Source organism: Astatotilapia calliptera, chromosome 8 (genome assembly GCF_964374335.1).
Source record: "Astatotilapia calliptera chromosome 8, fAstCal68.1, whole genome shotgun sequence".
NCBI lineage: Eukaryota > Metazoa > Chordata > Actinopteri > Cichliformes > Cichlidae > Astatotilapia > Astatotilapia calliptera.
In genome coordinates this window covers 21,082,148-21,100,312 of record NC_137429.1, presented here as the reverse complement: position 1 = coordinate 21,100,312, position 18,165 = coordinate 21,082,148, and the positions used below count along the sequence as shown (strand labels likewise).

The window sequence follows — 18,165 nt, the reverse complement described above, 5'->3', positions numbered from 1 at the left end:
TTGAAGCTCAAGGTCGTCATTTTATTTAATTTCTTTTTCTGGGCTTACAAACAGGACACACAACATTTAGATAACCATTACACTGAATCTTGGGTCTGTGTTGAGTCTTCCAGCTGCTGACTACAGAAGCTAGATTGACCTTTGAGCATGTTTATAGCGGCTGTGGCTATGTGCTGGTAATGTTACCGTGTGTGAGCAGTCACATTGGCAGCAGACATGTTTCAACAAACTAGTCATATCCCGGCCCTACATTAGCTTGTTTAATAGTTAAGACACTGCAGGTACCACTGTAACCAATACGTCTACTCACCAAAGAATGAGTGAAGCAATATGGATAACAGCAGAGGACAATTTATTTAGGGTCTGATGGCAATTTACCATCGGTGTCCAGCACTTTAAAGGATTGATGGACTGGAGCACATCTGTCCTTAACATACCCTCTTAAACATCAGCTTGACACTGATATATCAAAGGAAAGTCTCGCGTCATATTATTGGACAGAACCTATGACCGCCGGCCAAAACTGACACTGTCTAAAGTCTTTCATCTTTAATAAAATGATCAGCGTTCTGCTCTACCAGGTGTAACAATTGAGTTTGGCATCCAGGCATCCATGAAAACGGAATTTATGACATTTAACGGAGTTAGAAGTTAGCAGGGAGTTAGCTCGCTAGCTTCTATCTAAATACAATATAGCATGTCCTGACTGCGGGGTTTTGGAAACAAATTAAAACGTACAGCTCTGTTATTACTTCCAGCATAAATGAAGACAGAAAACTAAACAGCAGTAACGTTTGTAGGGTTACTGAAGTTGGGCTAGCTGGTATATAATGATGTGCTGCGTGACTGCTAGCGACACAGCTACGTTAGCATAATATAAACAAGCTAACTTTTTTTTCCACTTGATAAAAGTTACCGTGAGTGTTCTCGGTGGTCAGGAACAAATGTAATCGCATGGCAGGATGCTGTAAAAGGACCAAACTTCAGCCAGGAGAACAACTGAGATAATCCATCCACAATACGAGGTTAGTCATTCATATACTGCTGCATGGGCTGGGCTGTAGTTACATCCTAAGGTTTTAAAAACTGAGCTTAAATAAATGATTAGCGGTAATAAAAGCCGAGGGAGGTCAACAGTGATCACTGACTGTTTTAGGAGCTTTTTGAGATCAAATAGAAGAAAATACATAACATTAAACATGTTAACAACACAAAAGCCATATTAAACGCAGACTACTTTAGACCCGGAAGTAGGATTCGTCGCGTCATCACTGAACAACCGGATAGTGACATACGAACTTGGCTACTAACGTCCGCTTAGCATGGCGGCTAATTGTCAAGCTTGCTAGCTTAGCCTCGATTAGCACCTTAATAACCATTACTACACATCACATCATAGCAAACACACGATAACACATGGAATACTATAATATACATACGAAACAGATTTTTACCTGGCAGGAGAATGAACAATAGTCTTTTTTTAAGGCTACTGCAGAAGGAGATATTCCCCGCTAGCTCACCCAAGCTTGCTCTCTGGCAAAGCTACAAGCCATGTGAGCTCATAGCCCCTCCCGCTAGGATGTACTACCACAGTCGACTGTCGTAAAGCAGCCGCAAACCAATAGCAATTAAAAAAAAAAAAACCAACAACCTCAAAATCATTGAAGAACATTTTATAACACCCAATATAGATATATACATATATACTGAATATCACACAATATCAGATAACCAAATTAACACTGGGTTACACCACCACTTACTACAGACACCGATGCATGTTTGTAATAGTCTGTTAATTTAGACTGAAAGAATATACAAACAATATTAACTCACATTATATATGTTAATTACTAATTTGCTTATCACATAATTTCGGTTACCATTAGCTGACTGGAGCCTAACATTGGCCTTTCATGGTTTTCGATAAACAGCCCACATACCTGTAAAATAACAACACCCCAGTAAAAGTCCACATATATAAAGGGTCTAAACTCTTTCTCACTGGTGTGTTAGCTTTAAAATCTTATTTACTTTCAACTGTAAAACTCCAGATGATAGTAGATTTTCCAAAGCGAGAAACAAAATGGCGGACAGTGCAGCCGATTTTTCCTTTCCAGGGGGCGGAGCTTGAGGATAAAACGCGACTAACATGTGAGTGAGCGCTTTGTTTAGACCCCAAAATGGCGGATCGGGCCAAAATCCTTTCCACGCCCACCCCCGTGACATCACGCTCCAAAGCCCTATGACATCATATAGATCAAAGGCATGTGATCCATTCAAAAGGTATAAATAGGGGTGAGAACTGCAAACTTTTAGTCAGTTTATTCGCAGCACTCATGTTCGCAGCATTCAAACATAAACCTGAGAAACATTTTGAAACAGTTGGATCATTTACACAGTTGTTTTACTAAGATTCCAACATGTCTCAGAGAAAACACAGCAAAAAACAACAAGCTTACGCTGGCCCTCTGCTCGAGGGTCCATCCATCCAAAGGGCATTAGCTGAAAGTAGGCAGGAAAACCAAAATCTACACAACATGATTGAACAAATCCAGGCAGAGAAAATTCAGCTTGTAGAGAAGTGCAGACACATGGAGGCCCTAAATAACCAGTTGGAAGAAAGGCATAATGAATTTGTCAAGAACCAACGAGAAAAAGAAAATAATCGAAGGCAGCCCAATGTGGATAATATAAATGAGGGCTGGAAAATACTATTTAATCGAGCACAGGAGAAGATTTTAAACTTGATGACAGAAAACAAACACAACTGTGCTGAATTAAGACAAATGTCCCACCTGCTCGAAGAAAAAGAAGATATTAATCAGGAGCTCTGTGGGAAACTGGAAGACACTGAGTTTAAGAACCTGGAGATGGAAGGAAAACTTGATGAAGCCCAGGAAAAAAACAAAGAGTTGCTTCAAGAGAAGAAACAACAGGAAAGAAAGGAGAAAAAAATGGAATGTAAACTTCAGACCATGAAGAAACAAAACAAAGTCTTGCAAGTAAAGCTTAACGAAGCACTGCACAGAAATGCAGAAATGTTTCACGATGAAAGTCTCATAAACCAGCAAGACGAAGAAAATAAAAATACACAAAACCTGCCCAGTGTAGATAAGGGCTGGGAAATAATCTTTATTGAAGATCCGCAGCATATTGCAAGCCTGATGACAACAAACAAGCAGAACTGCGACCAGTTAAGAAAAATGTCCTACCAGCTTCAACAAACAGAAGCTATTAATCAGGAGCTCTATGGGAATCTCAAAGACACTGAGAACAAGAATCTGCAGCTTCACCTAAAACTTGATGAAGCCCTGGAGAAAAACAAAGAGTTTCTTCAAGAGAAACAGCAACAGGAAAAAATGCAGAAAAAGACACAAGTTATTCTCCAAGACTTAGAAAGGAAAAATCTACAGCTACACGCATGTTCTAATGAAATGAAGGAGAAAATCATGGAACTAGAAGGAGAAAGGGAAAAACTGATAAAACAACACTCAGGCGCGCAGCACATTTGCAATGAAATGCTAAGCAAGAACTCAGAGCTTGTGGAACTTTCTAACATCATAAAATACAAAATTGATGAAATCCTGAGAAAGAACACAGAGCTCGAGGGACAGAATAAGAACTTAAACTACAAATACAGTGAAATCCTAAAAAAGAGCACAGAGCTTGAGGAACTTCATAACAACTTAAAATACAAAAACAAGAAAATGCTCAAGGAAAACACAGAGCTCGAGGAAATTAATAACAACTTAAAATACAAAAAGAAGAAAATGCTCAAGGAAAACACAGAGCTCGAGAAACTTAATAACAACTTAAAATACAAAAACAAGAAAATGCTCAGGGAAAACACAGAGCTCGAGGAAATTAATAACAACTTAAAATACAAAAAGAAGAAAATGCTCAAAGAAAACACAGAGCTCGAGGAAATTAATAACAACTTAAAATACAAAAACAAGAAAATGCTCAAGGAAAACACAGAGCTCGAGGAAATTAATAACAACTTAAAATACAAAAAGAAGAAAATGCTCAAGGAAAACAAAGAGCTCGAGGAAATTAATAAGACTTTAAAGTGCAAAAACAATGAAATGCTCAGGGAAAACAAAGAGCTTGAGAAACTTAATAACAACTTAAAGTGCAAAAAAAAATGAAATTCTCAGGAAAAACAGAACTTAATAACAACTTGATGTCCATACCAAGTGCTTCTGACCACTCCAACTGCCTGCAAAATTATTATTTAAAATTATTTGGACAGTTTAAGTGTATTAGTTGACATCAAAGTGACTCTTTAAATTGGCTAACAACAAACGATTCAAACAAGCTAATTTATTTCACATCCAATGAGTCACTTTAAAAATCCCACGACCGGTCGAGGCAGATGGCCGTCCCTCACTGAGCCTGGTTCTGCCGGAGGTTTCTTGCTTTTAAAAGAAAGTTTTTCCTCCCCACTGTCGCCGAGTGCTTGCTCAGGGAATTGTCAGATTATTGGGGTTTTATTTATTTTTTGTCAACTAATACACAACTCGAGGCTCGCAAAATCTCTAGCCCGATGTCCTGGAGCTAGCGATATCTCCGGTCGGGCGACCAAAATCTATCTCAGCCCCGGCGATTTTGCGAGCCCTGCGATCTTATTGGGCATTCCAAATTGATTTTTTTTTTTATTCATTAATAAAGTCCTACAAAGATTATATTGTGAATATTGCATGTTTTCATTGTCACACAAATGTGTACATTTTCAGCCTAGACTGAACATGTGTGTTTGTCTTCTATTCAAAATCAAACATTTTAGTAGCAACTACTGTATTAAAATATGGCAGAGGTTTTACTCTGATTACACAAACTTTATGTAGGAGTAGGTTATTTGTAAATTTGACCTCTGACCTCACAGAGACACAGGATGACAGGATATGTGATATTAGAATCCACATATATTGGTATATAATCTCCTAAATGTTGCCAATGGCAGTAAGGAACATAGCTCTAAATAACATTATCATCTTTTTGACCCTCACTATCCGGTTGTTCAGTCTGACGTCACTAGCCGTGTCTGGACCTAAACTCCGCTGCAGGTCCATATATCAAACGATCACTATGGCATTACTGAGAGTTGAAAAACTGTCTAAAGTCTTTCATCTTTAATAAAATTATCAGCGTTCTGCTCTACCAGGTGTAACAATTGAGTTTGGCATCCAGGCATCCATGAAAACGGAATTTATGACATTTAACGGAGTTAGCTCGCTAGCTTCTATCTAAATACAATATAGCATGTCCTGACTGCGGGGTTTTGGAAACAAATTAAAACTTACAGCTCTGTTATCACTTCCAACATAAATGAAGACAGAAAACATTAGCTTGAAGCTCAAGGTCGTCATTTTATTTAATTTCTTTTTCTGGGCTTACAAACAGGACACACAACATTTAGATAACCATTACACTGAATCTTGGGTCTGTGTTGAGTCTTCCAGCTGCTGACTACAGAAGCTAGATTGACCTTTCAGCATGTTTATAGCGGCTGTGGCTATGTGCTGGTAATGTTACCGTGTGTGAGCAGTCACATTGGCAGCAGACATGTTTCAACAAACTAGTCATATCCCGGCCCTACATTAGCTTGTTTAATAGTTAAGACACTGCAGGTACCACTGTAACCAATACGTCTACTCACCAAAGAATGAGTGAAGCAATATGGATAACAGCAGAGGACAATTTATTTAGGGTCTGATGGCAATTTACCATCGGTGTCCAGCACTTTAAAGGATTGATGGACTGGAGCACACCTGTCCTTAACATACCCTCTTAAACATCAGCTTGACACTGATATATCAAAGGAAACTTAACTGACTTTAAGTGCAAATGTTTCAACCTGAACAACTTAAAACTTCTCTGGGATACAATGTAAACAAAGACAAGAAGAAGAAAAATATTTCCATCAATAGTCACTTCTCCTAACCAGGAGACAAGTGAATATATTATGTAAAGAGTCCTTTTTCTCAGTCCTGGGGTTGTAACACCACAACCTCCTCAGTCCGTAATCAGAGAGTGTCTATTTGACAATAACCAAAATGTCTTTGGATAGTCTTTGTGAATGCAAACAAAAAAAAAAACCAAGGGTATTAGCTGGCCAGCAAAATAAAGAGAGTGTATGGCACCGAGTGCGGGCGTGTGTGTGAGTACTTCGGTCCAAATAACCAAGGTCCGGATGGATGAAGGGATGGCAGCCGCTTGTCCTTTAATGGCACCAGCGAGACAGCACAGCAGTAAGGCAGCACAGCAGCGAGGCCTCTGGCAGGAGAACGAACAATAGTCTTTTTTTAAGGCTACTGCAGAAGGAGATATTCCCCGCTAGCTCACCCAAGCTTGCTCTCTGGCACAGCTGACGTCACTAGCCGTGTCTGGGTCTAAACTCCGCTGCAGGTCCATATATCAAACGATCACTGTGGCATTACTGAGAGTTGAAAAACTGTCTAAAGTCTTTCATCTTTAATAAAATGATCAGCGTTCTGCTCTCCCAGGTGTAACAATTGAGTTTAACATCCAGGCATCCATGAAAACGGAATTTATGACATTTAACGGAGTTAGAAGTTAGCAGGGAGTTAGCTCGCTAGCTTCTATCTAAATACAATATAGCATGTCCTGACTGCGGGGTTTTGGAAACAAATTAAAACGTACAGCTCTGTTATTACTTCCAGCATAAATGAAGACAGAAAACTAAACAGCAGTAACGTTTGTAGGGTTACTGAAGTTGGGCTAGCTGGTATATAATGATGTGCTGCGTGACTGCTAGCGACACAGCTACGTTAGCATAATATAAACAAGCTAACTTTTTTTTCCACTTGATAAAAGTTACCGTGAGTGTTCTCGGTGGTCAGGAACAAATGTAATCGCATGGCAGGATGCTGTAAAAGGACCAAACTTCAGCCAGGAGAACAACTGAGATAATCCATCCACAATACGAGGTTAGTCATTCATATACTGCTGCATGGGCTGGGCTGTAGTTACATCCTAAGGTTTTAAAAACTGAGCTTAAATAAATGATTAGCGGTAATAAAAGCCGAGGGAGGTCAACAGTGATCACTGACTGTTTTAGGAGCTTTTTGAGATCAAATAGAAGAAAATACATAACATTAAACATGTTAACAACACAAAAGCCATATTAAACGCAGACTACTTTAGACCCGGAAGTAGGATTCGTCGCGTCATCACTGAACAACCGGATAGTGACATACGAACTTGGCTACTAACGTCCGCTTAGCATGGCGGCTAATTGTCAAGCTTGCTAGCTTAGCCTCGATTAGCACCTTAATAACCATTACTACACATCACATCATAGCAAACACACGATAACACATGGAATACTATAATATACATACGAAACAGATTTTTACCTGGCAGGAGAATGAACAATAGTCTTTTTTTAAGGCTACTGCAGAAGGAGATATTCCCCGCTAGCTCACCCAAGCTTGCTCTCTGGCAAAGCTACAAGCCATGTGAGCTCATAGCCCCTCCCGCTAGGATGTACTACCACAGTCGACTGTCGTAAAGCAGCCGCAAACCAATAGCAATTAAAAAAAAAAAACCAACAACCTCAAAATCATTGAAGAACATTTTATAACACCCAATATAGATATATACATATATACTGAATATCACACAATATCAGATAACCAAATTAACACTGGGTTACACCACCACTTACTACAGACACCGATGCATGTTTGTAATAGTCTGTTAATTTAGACTGAAAGAATATACAAACAATATTAACTCACATTATATATGTTAATTACTAATTTGCTTATCACATAATTTCGGTTACCATTAGCTGACTGGAGCCTAACATTGGCCTTTCATGGTTTTCGATAAACAGCCCACATACCTGTAAAATAACAACACCCCAGTAAAAGTCCACATATATAAAGGGTCTGAACTCTTTCTCACTGGTGTGTTAGCTTTAAAATCTTATTTACTTTCAACTGTAAAACTCCAGATGATAGTAGATTTTCCAAAGCGAGAAACAAAATGGCGGACAGTGCAGCCGATTTTTCCTTTCCAGGGGGCGGAGCTTGAGGATAAAACGCGACTAACATGTGAGTGAGCGCTTTGTTTAGACCCCAAAATGGCGGATCGGGCCAAAATCCTTTCCACGCCCACCCCCGTGACATCACGCTCCAAAGCCCTATGACATCATATAGATCAAAGGCATGTGATCCATTCAAAAGGTATAAATAGGGGTGAGAACTGCAAACTTTTAGTCAGTTTATTCGCAGCACTCATGTTCGCAGCATTCAAACATAAACCTGAGAAACATTTTGAAACAGTTGGATCATTTACACAGTTGTTTTACTAAGATTCCAACATGTCTCAGAGAAAACACAGCAAAAAACAACAAGCTTACGCTGGCCCTCTGCTCGAGGGTCCATCCATCCAAAGGGCATTAGCTGAAAGTAGGCAGGAAAACCAAAATCTACACAACATGATTGAACAAATCCAGGCAGAGAAAATTCAGCTTGTAGAGAAGTGCAGACACATGGAGGCCCTAAATAACCAGTTGGAAGAAAGGCATAATGAATTTGTCAAGAACCAACGAGAAAAAGAAAATAATCGAAGGCAGCCCAATGTGGATAATATAAATGAGGGCTGGAAAATACTATTTAATCGAGCACAGGAGAAGATTTTAAACTTGATGACAGAAAACAAACACAACTGTGCTGAATTAAGACAAATGTCCCACCTGCTCGAAGAAAAAGAAGATATTAATCAGGAGCTCTGTGGGAAACTGGAAGACACTGAGTTTAAGAACCTGGAGATGGAAGGAAAACTTGATGAAGCCCAGGAAAAAAACAAAGAGTTGCTTCAAGAGAAGAAACAACAGGAAAGAAAGGAGAAAAAAATGGAATGTAAACTTCAGACCATGAAGAAACAAAACAAAGTCTTGCAAGTAAAGCTTAACGAAGCACTGCACAGAAATGCAGAAATGTTTCACGATGAAAGTCTCATAAACCAGCAAGACGAAGAAAATAAAAATACACAAAACCTGCCCAGTGTAGATAAGGGCTGGGAAATAATCTTTATTGAAGATCCGCAGCATATTGCAAGCCTGATGACAACAAACAAGCAGAACTGCGACCAGTTAAGAAAAATGTCCTACCAGCTTCAACAAACAGAAGCTATTAATCAGGAGCTCTATGGGAATCTCAAAGACACTGAGAACAAGAATCTGCAGCTTCACCTAAAACTTGATGAAGCCCTGGAGAAAAACAAAGAGTTTCTTCAAGAGAAACAGCAACAGGAAAAAATGCAGAAAAAGACACAAGTTATTCTCCAAGACTTAGAAAGGAAAAATCTACAGCTACACGCATGTTCTAATGAAATGAAGGAGAAAATCATGGAACTAGAAGGAGAAAGGGAAAAACTGATAAAACAACACTCAGGCGCGCAGCACATTTGCAATGAAATGCTAAGCAAGAACTCAGAGCTTGTGGAACTTTCTAACATCATAAAATACAAAATTGATGAAATCCTGAGAAAGAACACAGAGCTCGAGGGACAGAATAAGAACTTAAACTACAAATACAGTGAAATCCTAAAAAAGAGCACAGAGCTTGAGGAACTTCATAACAACTTAAAATACAAAAACAAGAAAATGCTCAAGGAAAACACAGAGCTCGAGGAAATTAATAACAACTTAAAATACAAAAAGAAGAAAATGCTCAAGGAAAACACAGAGCTCGAGGAAATTAATAACAACTTAAAATACAAAAACAAGAAAATGCTCAAGGAAAACACAGAGCTCGAGGAAATTAATAACAACTTAAAATACAAAAACAAGAAAATGCTCAAGGAAAACACAGAGCTCGAGGAAATTAATAACAACTTAAAATACAAAAAGAAGAAAATGCTCAAGGAAAACACAGAGCTCGAGAAACTTAATAACAACTTAAAATACAAAAACAAGAAAATGCTCAGGGAAAACACAGAGCTCGAGGAAATTAATAACAACTTAAAATACAAAAAGAAGAAAATGCTCAAAGAAAACACAGAGCTCGAGGAAATTAATAACAACTTAAAATACAAAAACAAGAAAATGCTCAAGGAAAACACAGAGCTCGAGGAAATTAATAACAACTTAAAATACAAAAAGAAGAAAATGCTCAAGGAAAACAAAGAGCTCGAGGAAATTAATAAGACTTTAAAGTGCAAAAACAATGAAATGCTCAGGGAAAACAAAGAGCTTGAGAAACTTAATAACAACTTAAAGTGCAAAAAAAAATGAAATTCTCAGGAAAAACAGAACTTAATAACAACTTGATGTCCATACCAAGTGCTTCTGACCACTCCAACTGCCTGCAAAATTATTATTTAAAATTATTTGGACAGTTTAAGTGTATTAGTTGACATCAAAGTGACTCTTTAAATTGGCTAACAACAAACGATTCAAACAAGCTAATTTATTTCACATCCAATGAGTCACTTTAAAAATCCCACGACCGGTCGAGGCAGATGGCCGTCCCTCACTGAGCCTGGTTCTGCCGGAGGTTTCTTGCTTTTAAAAGAAAGTTTTTCCTCCCCACTGTCGCCGAGTGCTTGCTCAGGGAATTGTCAGATTATTGGGGTTTTATTTATTTTTTGTCAACTAATACACAACTCGAGGCTCGCAAAATCTCTAGCCCGATGTCCTGGAGCTAGCGATATCTCCGGTCGGGCGACCAAAATCTATCTCAGCCCCGGCGATTTTGCGAGCCCTGCGATCTTATTGGGCATTCCAAATTGATTTTTTTTTTTATTCATTAATAAAGTCCTACAAAGATTATATTGTGAATATTGCATGTTTTCATTGTCACACAAATGTGTACATTTTCAGCCTAGACTGAACATGTGTGTTTGTCTTCTATTCAAAATCAAACATTTTAGTAGCAACTACTGTATTAAAATATGGCAGAGGTTTTACTCTGATTACACAAACTTTATGTAGGAGTAGGTTATTTGTAAATTTGACCTCTGACCTCACAGAGACACAGGATGACAGGATATGTGATATTAGAATCCACATATATTGGTATATAATCTCCTAAATGTTGCCAATGGCAGTAAGGAACATAGCTCTAAATAACATTATCATCTTTTTGACCCTCACTATCCGGTTGTTCAGTCTGACGTCACTAACCGTGTCTGGACCTAAACTCCGCTGCAGGTCCATATATCAAACGATCACTATGGCATTACTGAGAGTTGAAAAACTGTCTAAAGTCTTTCATCTTTAATAAAATTATCAGCGTTCTGCTCTACCAGGTGTAACAATTGAGTTTGGCATCCAGGCATCCATGAAAACGGAATTTATGACATTTAACGGAGTTAGCTCGCTAGCTTCTATCTAAATACAATATAGCATGTCCTGACTGCGGGGTTTTGGAAACAAATTAAAACTTACAGCTCTGTTATCACTTCCAACATAAATGAAGACAGAAAACATTAGCTTGAAGCTCAAGGTCGTCATTTTATTTAATTTCTTTTTCTGGGCTTACAAACAGGACACACAACATTTAGATAACCATTACACTGAATCTTGGGTCTGTGTTGAGTCTTCCAGCTGCTGACTACAGAAGCTAGATTGACCTTTCAGCATGTTTATAGCGGCTGTGGCTATGTGCTGGTAATGTTACCGTGTGTGAGCAGTCACATTGGCAGCAGACATGTTTCAACAAACTAGTCATATCCCGGCCCTACATTAGCTTGTTTAATAGTTAAGACACTGCAGGTACCACTGTAACCAATACGTCTACTCACCAAAGAATGAGTGAAGCAATATGGATAACAGCAGAGGACAATTTATTTAGGGTCTGATGGCAATTTACCATCGGTGTCCAGCACTTTAAAGGATTGATGGACTGGAGCACACCTGTCCTTAACATACCCTCTTAAACATCAGCTTGACACTGATATATCAAAGGAAACTTAACTGACTTTAAGTGCAAATGTTTCAACCTGAACAACTTAAAACTTCTCTGGGATACAATGTAAACAAAGACAAGAAGAAGAAAAATATTTCCATCAATAGTCACTTCTCCTAACCAGGAGACAAGTGAATATATTATGTAAAGAGTCCTTTTTCTCAGTCCTGGGGTTGTAACACCACAACCTCCTCAGTCCGTAATCAGAGAGTGTCTATTTGACAATAACCAAAATGTCTTTGGATAGTCTTTGTGAATGCAAACAAAAAAAAAAACCAAGGGTATTAGCTGGCCAGCAAAATAAAGAGAGTGTATGGCACCGAGTGCGGGCGTGTGTGTGAGTACTTCGGTCCAAATAACCAAGGTCCGGATGGATGAAGGGATGGCAGCCGCTTGTCCTTTAATGGCACCAGCGAGACAGCACAGCAGTAAGGCAGCACAGCAGCGAGGCCTCTGGCAGGAGAACGAACAATAGTCTTTTTTTAAGGCTACTGCAGAAGGAGATATTCCCCGCTAGCTCACCCAAGCTTGCTCTCTGGCACAGCTGACGTCACTAGCCGTGTCTGGGTCTAAACTCCGCTGCAGGTCCATATATCAAACGATCACTGTGGCATTACTGAGAGTTGAAAAACTGTCTAAAGTCTTTCATCTTTAATAAAATGATCAGCGTTCTGCTCTCCCAGGTGTAACAATTGAGTTTAACATCCAGGCATCCATGAAAACGGAATTTATGACATTTAACGGAGTTAGAAGTTAGCAGGGAGTTAGCTCGCTAGCTTCTATCTAAATACAATATAGCATGTCCTGACTGCGGGGTTTTGGAAACAAATTAAAACGTACAGCTCTGTTATTACTTCCAGCATAAATGAAGACAGAAAACTAAACAGCAGTAACGTTTGTAGGGTTACTGAAGTTGGGCTAGCTGGTATATAATGATGTGCTGCGTGACTGCTAGCGACACAGCTACGTTAGCATAATATAAACAAGCTAACTTTTTTTTCCACTTGATAAAAGTTACCGTGAGTGTTCTCGGTGGTCAGGAACAAATGTAATCGCATGGCAGGATGCTGTAAAAGGACCAAACTTCAGCCAGGAGAACAACTGAGATAATCCATCCACAATACGAGGTTAGTCATTCATATACTGCTGCATGGGCTGGGCTGTAGTTACATCCTAAGGTTTTAAAAACTGAGCTTAAATAAATGATTAGCGGTAATAAAAGCCGAGGGAGGTCAACAGTGATCACTGACTGTTTTAGGAGCTTTTTGAGATCAAATAGAAGAAAATACATAACATTAAACATGTTAACAACACAAAAGCCATATTAAACGCAGACTACTTTAGACCCGGAAGTAGGATTCGTCGCGTCATCACTGAACAACCGGATAGTGACATACGAACTTGGCTACTAACGTCCGCTTAGCATGGCGGCTAATTGTCAAGCTTGCTAGCTTAGCCTCGATTAGCACCTTAATAACCATTACTACACATCACATCATAGCAAACACACGATAACACATGGAATACTATAATATACATACGAAACAGATTTTTACCTGGCAGGAGAATGAACAATAGTCTTTTTTTAAGGCTACTGCAGAAGGAGATATTCCCCGCTAGCTCACCCAAGCTTGCTCTCTGGCAAAGCTACAAGCCATGTGAGCTCATAGCCCCTCCCGCTAGGATGTACTACCACAGTCGACTGTCGTAAAGCAGCCGCAAACCAATAGCAATTAAAAAAAAAAAAACCAACAACCTCAAAATCATTGAAGAACATTTTATAACACCCAATATAGATATATACATATATACTGAATATCACACAATATCAGATAACCAAATTAACACTGGGTTACACCACCACTTACTACAGACACCGATGCATGTTTGTAATAGTCTGTTAATTTAGACTGAAAGAATATACAAACAATATTAACTCACATTATATATGTTAATTACTAATTTGCTTATCACATAATTTCGGTTACCATTAGCTGACTGGAGCCTAACATTGGCCTTTCATGGTTTTCGATAAACAGCCCACATACCTGTAAAATAACAACACCCCAGTAAAAGTCCACATATATAAAGGGTCTGAACTCTTTCTCACTGGTGTGTTAGCTTTAAAATCTTATTTACTTTCAACTGTAAAACTCCAGATGATAGTAGATTTTCCAAAGCGAGAAACAAAATGGCGGACAGTGCAGCCGATTTTTCCTTTCCAGGGGGCGGAGCTTGAGGATAAAACGCGACTAACATGTGAGTGAGCGCTTTGTTTAGACCCCAAAATGGCGGATCGGGCCAAAATCCTTTCCACGCCCACCCCCGTGACATCACGCTCCAAAGCCCTATGACATCATATAGATCAAAGGCATGTGATCCATTCAAAAGGTATAAATAGGGGTGAGAACTGCAAACTTTTAGTCAGTTTATTCGCAGCACTCATGTTCGCAGCATTCAAACATAAACCTGAGAAACATTTTGAAACAGTTGGATCATTTACACAGTTGTTTTACTAAGATTCCAACATGTCTCAGAGAAAACACAGCAAAAAACAACAAGCTTACGCTGGCCCTCTGCTCGAGGGTCCATCCATCCAAAGGGCATTAGCTGAAAGTAGGCAGGAAAACCAAAATCTACACAACATGATTGAACAAATCCAGGCAGAGAAAATTCAGCTTGTAGAGAAGTGCAGACACATGGAGGCCCTAAATAACCAGTTGGAAGAAAGGCATAATGAATTTGTCAAGAACCAACGAGAAAAAGAAAATAATCGAAGGCAGCCCAATGTGGATAATATAAATGAGGGCTGGAAAATACTATTTAATCGAGCACAGGAGAAGATTTTAAACTTGATGACAGAAAACAAACACAACTGTGCTGAATTAAGACAAATGTCCCACCTGCTCGAAGAAAAAGAAGATATTAATCAGGAGCTCTGTGGGAAACTGGAAGACACTGAGTTTAAGAACCTGGAGATGGAAGGAAAACTTGATGAAGCCCAGGAAAAAAACAAAGAGTTGCTTCAAGAGAAGAAACAACAGGAAAGAAAGGAGAAAAAAATGGAATGTAAACTTCAGACCATGAAGAAACAAAACAAAGTCTTGCAAGTAAAGCTTAACGAAGCACTGCACAGAAATGCAGAAATGTTTCACGATGAAAGTCTCATAAACCAGCAAGACGAAGAAAATAAAAATACACAAAACCTGCCCAGTGTAGATAAGGGCTGGGAAATAATCTTTATTGAAGATCCGCAGCATATTGCAAGCCTGATGACAACAAACAAGCAGAACTGCGACCAGTTAAGAAAAATGTCCTACCAGCTTCAACAAACAGAAGCTATTAATCAGGAGCTCTATGGGAATCTCAAAGACACTGAGAACAAGAATCTGCAGCTTCACCTAAAACTTGATGAAGCCCTGGAGAAAAACAAAGAGTTTCTTCAAGAGAAACAGCAACAGGAAAAAATGCAGAAAAAGACACAAGTTATTCTCCAAGACTTAGAAAGGAAAAATCTACAGCTACACGCATGTTCTAATGAAATGAAGGAGAAAATCATGGAACTAGAAGGAGAAAGGGAAAAACTGATAAAACAACACTCAGGCGCGCAGCACATTTGCAATGAAATGCTAAGCAAGAACTCAGAGCTTGTGGAACTTTGTAACATCTTAAAATACAAAATTGATGAAATCCTGAGAAAGAACACAGAGCTCGAGGGACAGAATAAGAACTTAAACTACAAATACAGTGAAATCCTAAAAAAGAGCACAGAGCTTGAGGAACTTCATAACAACTTAAAATACAAAAACAAGAAAATGCTCAGGGAAAACACAGAGCTCGAGGAAATTAATAACAACTTAAAATACAAAAAGAAGAAAATGCTCAAGGAAAACACAGAGCTCGAGGAAATTAATAACAACTTAAAATACAAAAAGAAGAAAATGCTCAAGGAAAACACAGAGCTCGAGAAACTTAATAACAACTTAAAATACAAAAACAAGAAAATGCTCAGGGAAAACACAGAGCTCGAGGAAATTAATAACAACTTAAAATACAAAAAGAAGAAAATGCTCAAAGAAAACACAGAGCTCGAGGAAATTAATAACAACTTAAAATACAAAAAGAAGAAAATGCTCAAGGAAAACAAAGAGCTCGAGGAAATTAATAAGACTTTAAAGTGCAAAAACAATGAAATGCTCAGGGAAAACAAAGAGCTTGAGAAACTTAATAGCAACTTAAAGTGCAAAAAAAAATGAAATTCTCAGGAAAAACAGAACTTAATAACAACTTGATGTCCATACCAAGTGCTTCTGACCACTCCAACTGCCTGCAAAATTATTATTTAAAATTATTTGGACAGTTTAAGTGTATTAGTTGACATCAAAGTGACTCTTTAAATTGGCTAACAACAAACGATTCAAACAAGCTAATTTATTTCACATCCAATGAGTCACTTTAAAAATCCCACGACCGGTCGAGGCAGATGGCCGTCCCTCACTGAGCCTGGTTCTGCCGGAGGTTTCTTGCTTTTAAAAGAAAGTTTTTCCTCCCCACTGTCGCCGAGTGCTTGCTCAGAGGGAATTGTCAGATTATTGGGGTTTTATTTATTTTTTGTCAACTAATACACAACTCGGGGCTCGCAAAATCTCTAGCCCGACGTCCCGGAGCTAGCGATATCTCCGGTCGGGCGACCAAAATCTATCTCAGCCCCGCCCGTCGGGTTATCATATAGCCCGACGGGCGATTTTGCGAGCCCTGCGATCTTATTGGGCATTCCAAATTGATTTTTTTTTTATTCATTAATAAAGTCCTAAAAAGATTATATTGTGAATATTGCATGTTTTCATTGTCACACAAATGTGTACATTTTCAGCCTACACTGAAAACAAACTAATCAGTGGGATAAACATAAAAAAATTATTGTAATCGGTTGCACGAAATTAAGTTATGTTTGGTTAACCTTAGTTTTTATGTTATACCTGCACACATTTTTCTGGTAACATGAACATGACTTTGTTATGTTGTTGTTATGTTTTTCATTCCGGTCAAATATTTATAGAAACCACTTGTTTATCAGACATGAACTTTTTGTGTTAATTGTATTGGACTACTATGTGGTATAGTGACAAGATTATTTTATGGTAAGCTTATTTTATTTTATAACAAATTTCTAATATATAATATATAATCTAATATATAATTGAGTGTTCAATAAATAAAACTAAATTAAGGCTGATCTTACTGTATGTACTGTACACTTTCTCTTCAATCAAAGAAATAAGCAAAACATTTTTGAACAATGACCTGTATCTTTGAAAATACTACACAGTTGTAACAATGGACTTTCAATTCAGGCTTCCAAAATATACATGAGTCATATTTGTACAATGCATCTCTTGAAAAACATTCCACAACATTCCTCAAAGTTATCTGCTGTAACCTGAATTCAACATTGTGGGGCCTTATGACATCGCGCTTATGTAAAAAATAGTTTTTTAAATGTAAGAGCCATAAGGTAATATGGCAACAGGGGTGTAATTATTAAAATGACACAAAGAAGAGACTTAAAATAACATTATAACCCACAGGCACAAAACCAAGAGACCTAAACTGATTAGTATTGGCTTGCTTCTATCACTAAACATCACAATCACTATACTAGACGATGCAATCTGTTTGTAGCGGTGCACCTTGGGAAAAAAATTGCAAACTGGTGAAATTGGTGCAAGGCACCATTTCCATTGAGAAAAATGGACATTCAAAGTTTGAATTTTTTTTTTAAACGAGCCATGGCTTGAAAAGTGAAAACTTTACCAGTGCTGGCTTAAAAGAAAGGATGGCACATATTCGAAGAGGTAAACATGTTGTTCCCACATCATAACTGGAAAACTGTTCAATCGTACAGTCTGGTCCTGAAAACCTGGGCCTTCTTTGAAAGGCTGTTCCTTTTGAGCTCCATAACCAGTTTCTATAATACCTCGAAGGTATACTTTTCCAGTGGGTAGGTGAGGTTCAAAGTGTACATTAGTCCAAACAGCATTGCAGCTGCTAGGGTATAGTTATCCAAATCCTGCCAGACTCTCTGACCTTCAAGGATTATCCCGATGTCCTCAGGGGATAATCCTGCCATCTCTTGACTTTATGATGTAAATTCCCATGGTTGTTTCCTTATTAGATCGTTGGATAATGGCTTCATCTGTGGCCTAGAAAATGCAGA

General features: G+C 38.5%; 1 protein-coding gene and 1 long non-coding RNA gene across 7 annotated transcripts in view; both read right to left on the bottom strand.

Moving 5' to 3' along the window:
- Nucleotides 1-335: 335 nt before the first annotated feature.
- LOC145430320 (uncharacterized) lies at nucleotides 336-16,692 on the bottom strand. The gene is made up of 2 exons (XR_013910803.1): nucleotides 12,967-16,692; nucleotides 336-12,401 (listed from the first exon to the last, which is right to left on the bottom strand). It is a non-coding gene; the product is annotated as an uncharacterized LOC145430320 (long non-coding RNA).
- A 61-nt stretch (nucleotides 16,693-16,753) lies between these two features.
- Nucleotides 16,754-18,165, bottom strand: part of LOC113023425 (E3 SUMO-protein ligase ZBED1-like) — a 33,800-nt gene continuing 32,388 nt past the window's right edge. For all 6 annotated transcript variants that reach the window (XR_013910800.1, XR_013910801.1, XR_013910797.1 and 3 more), the window contains one exon: nucleotides 16,754-18,151. The gene's annotated coding sequence lies outside the window, so the exon portion shown is untranslated. The remainder of the gene's footprint in view (nucleotides 18,152-18,165) is intronic.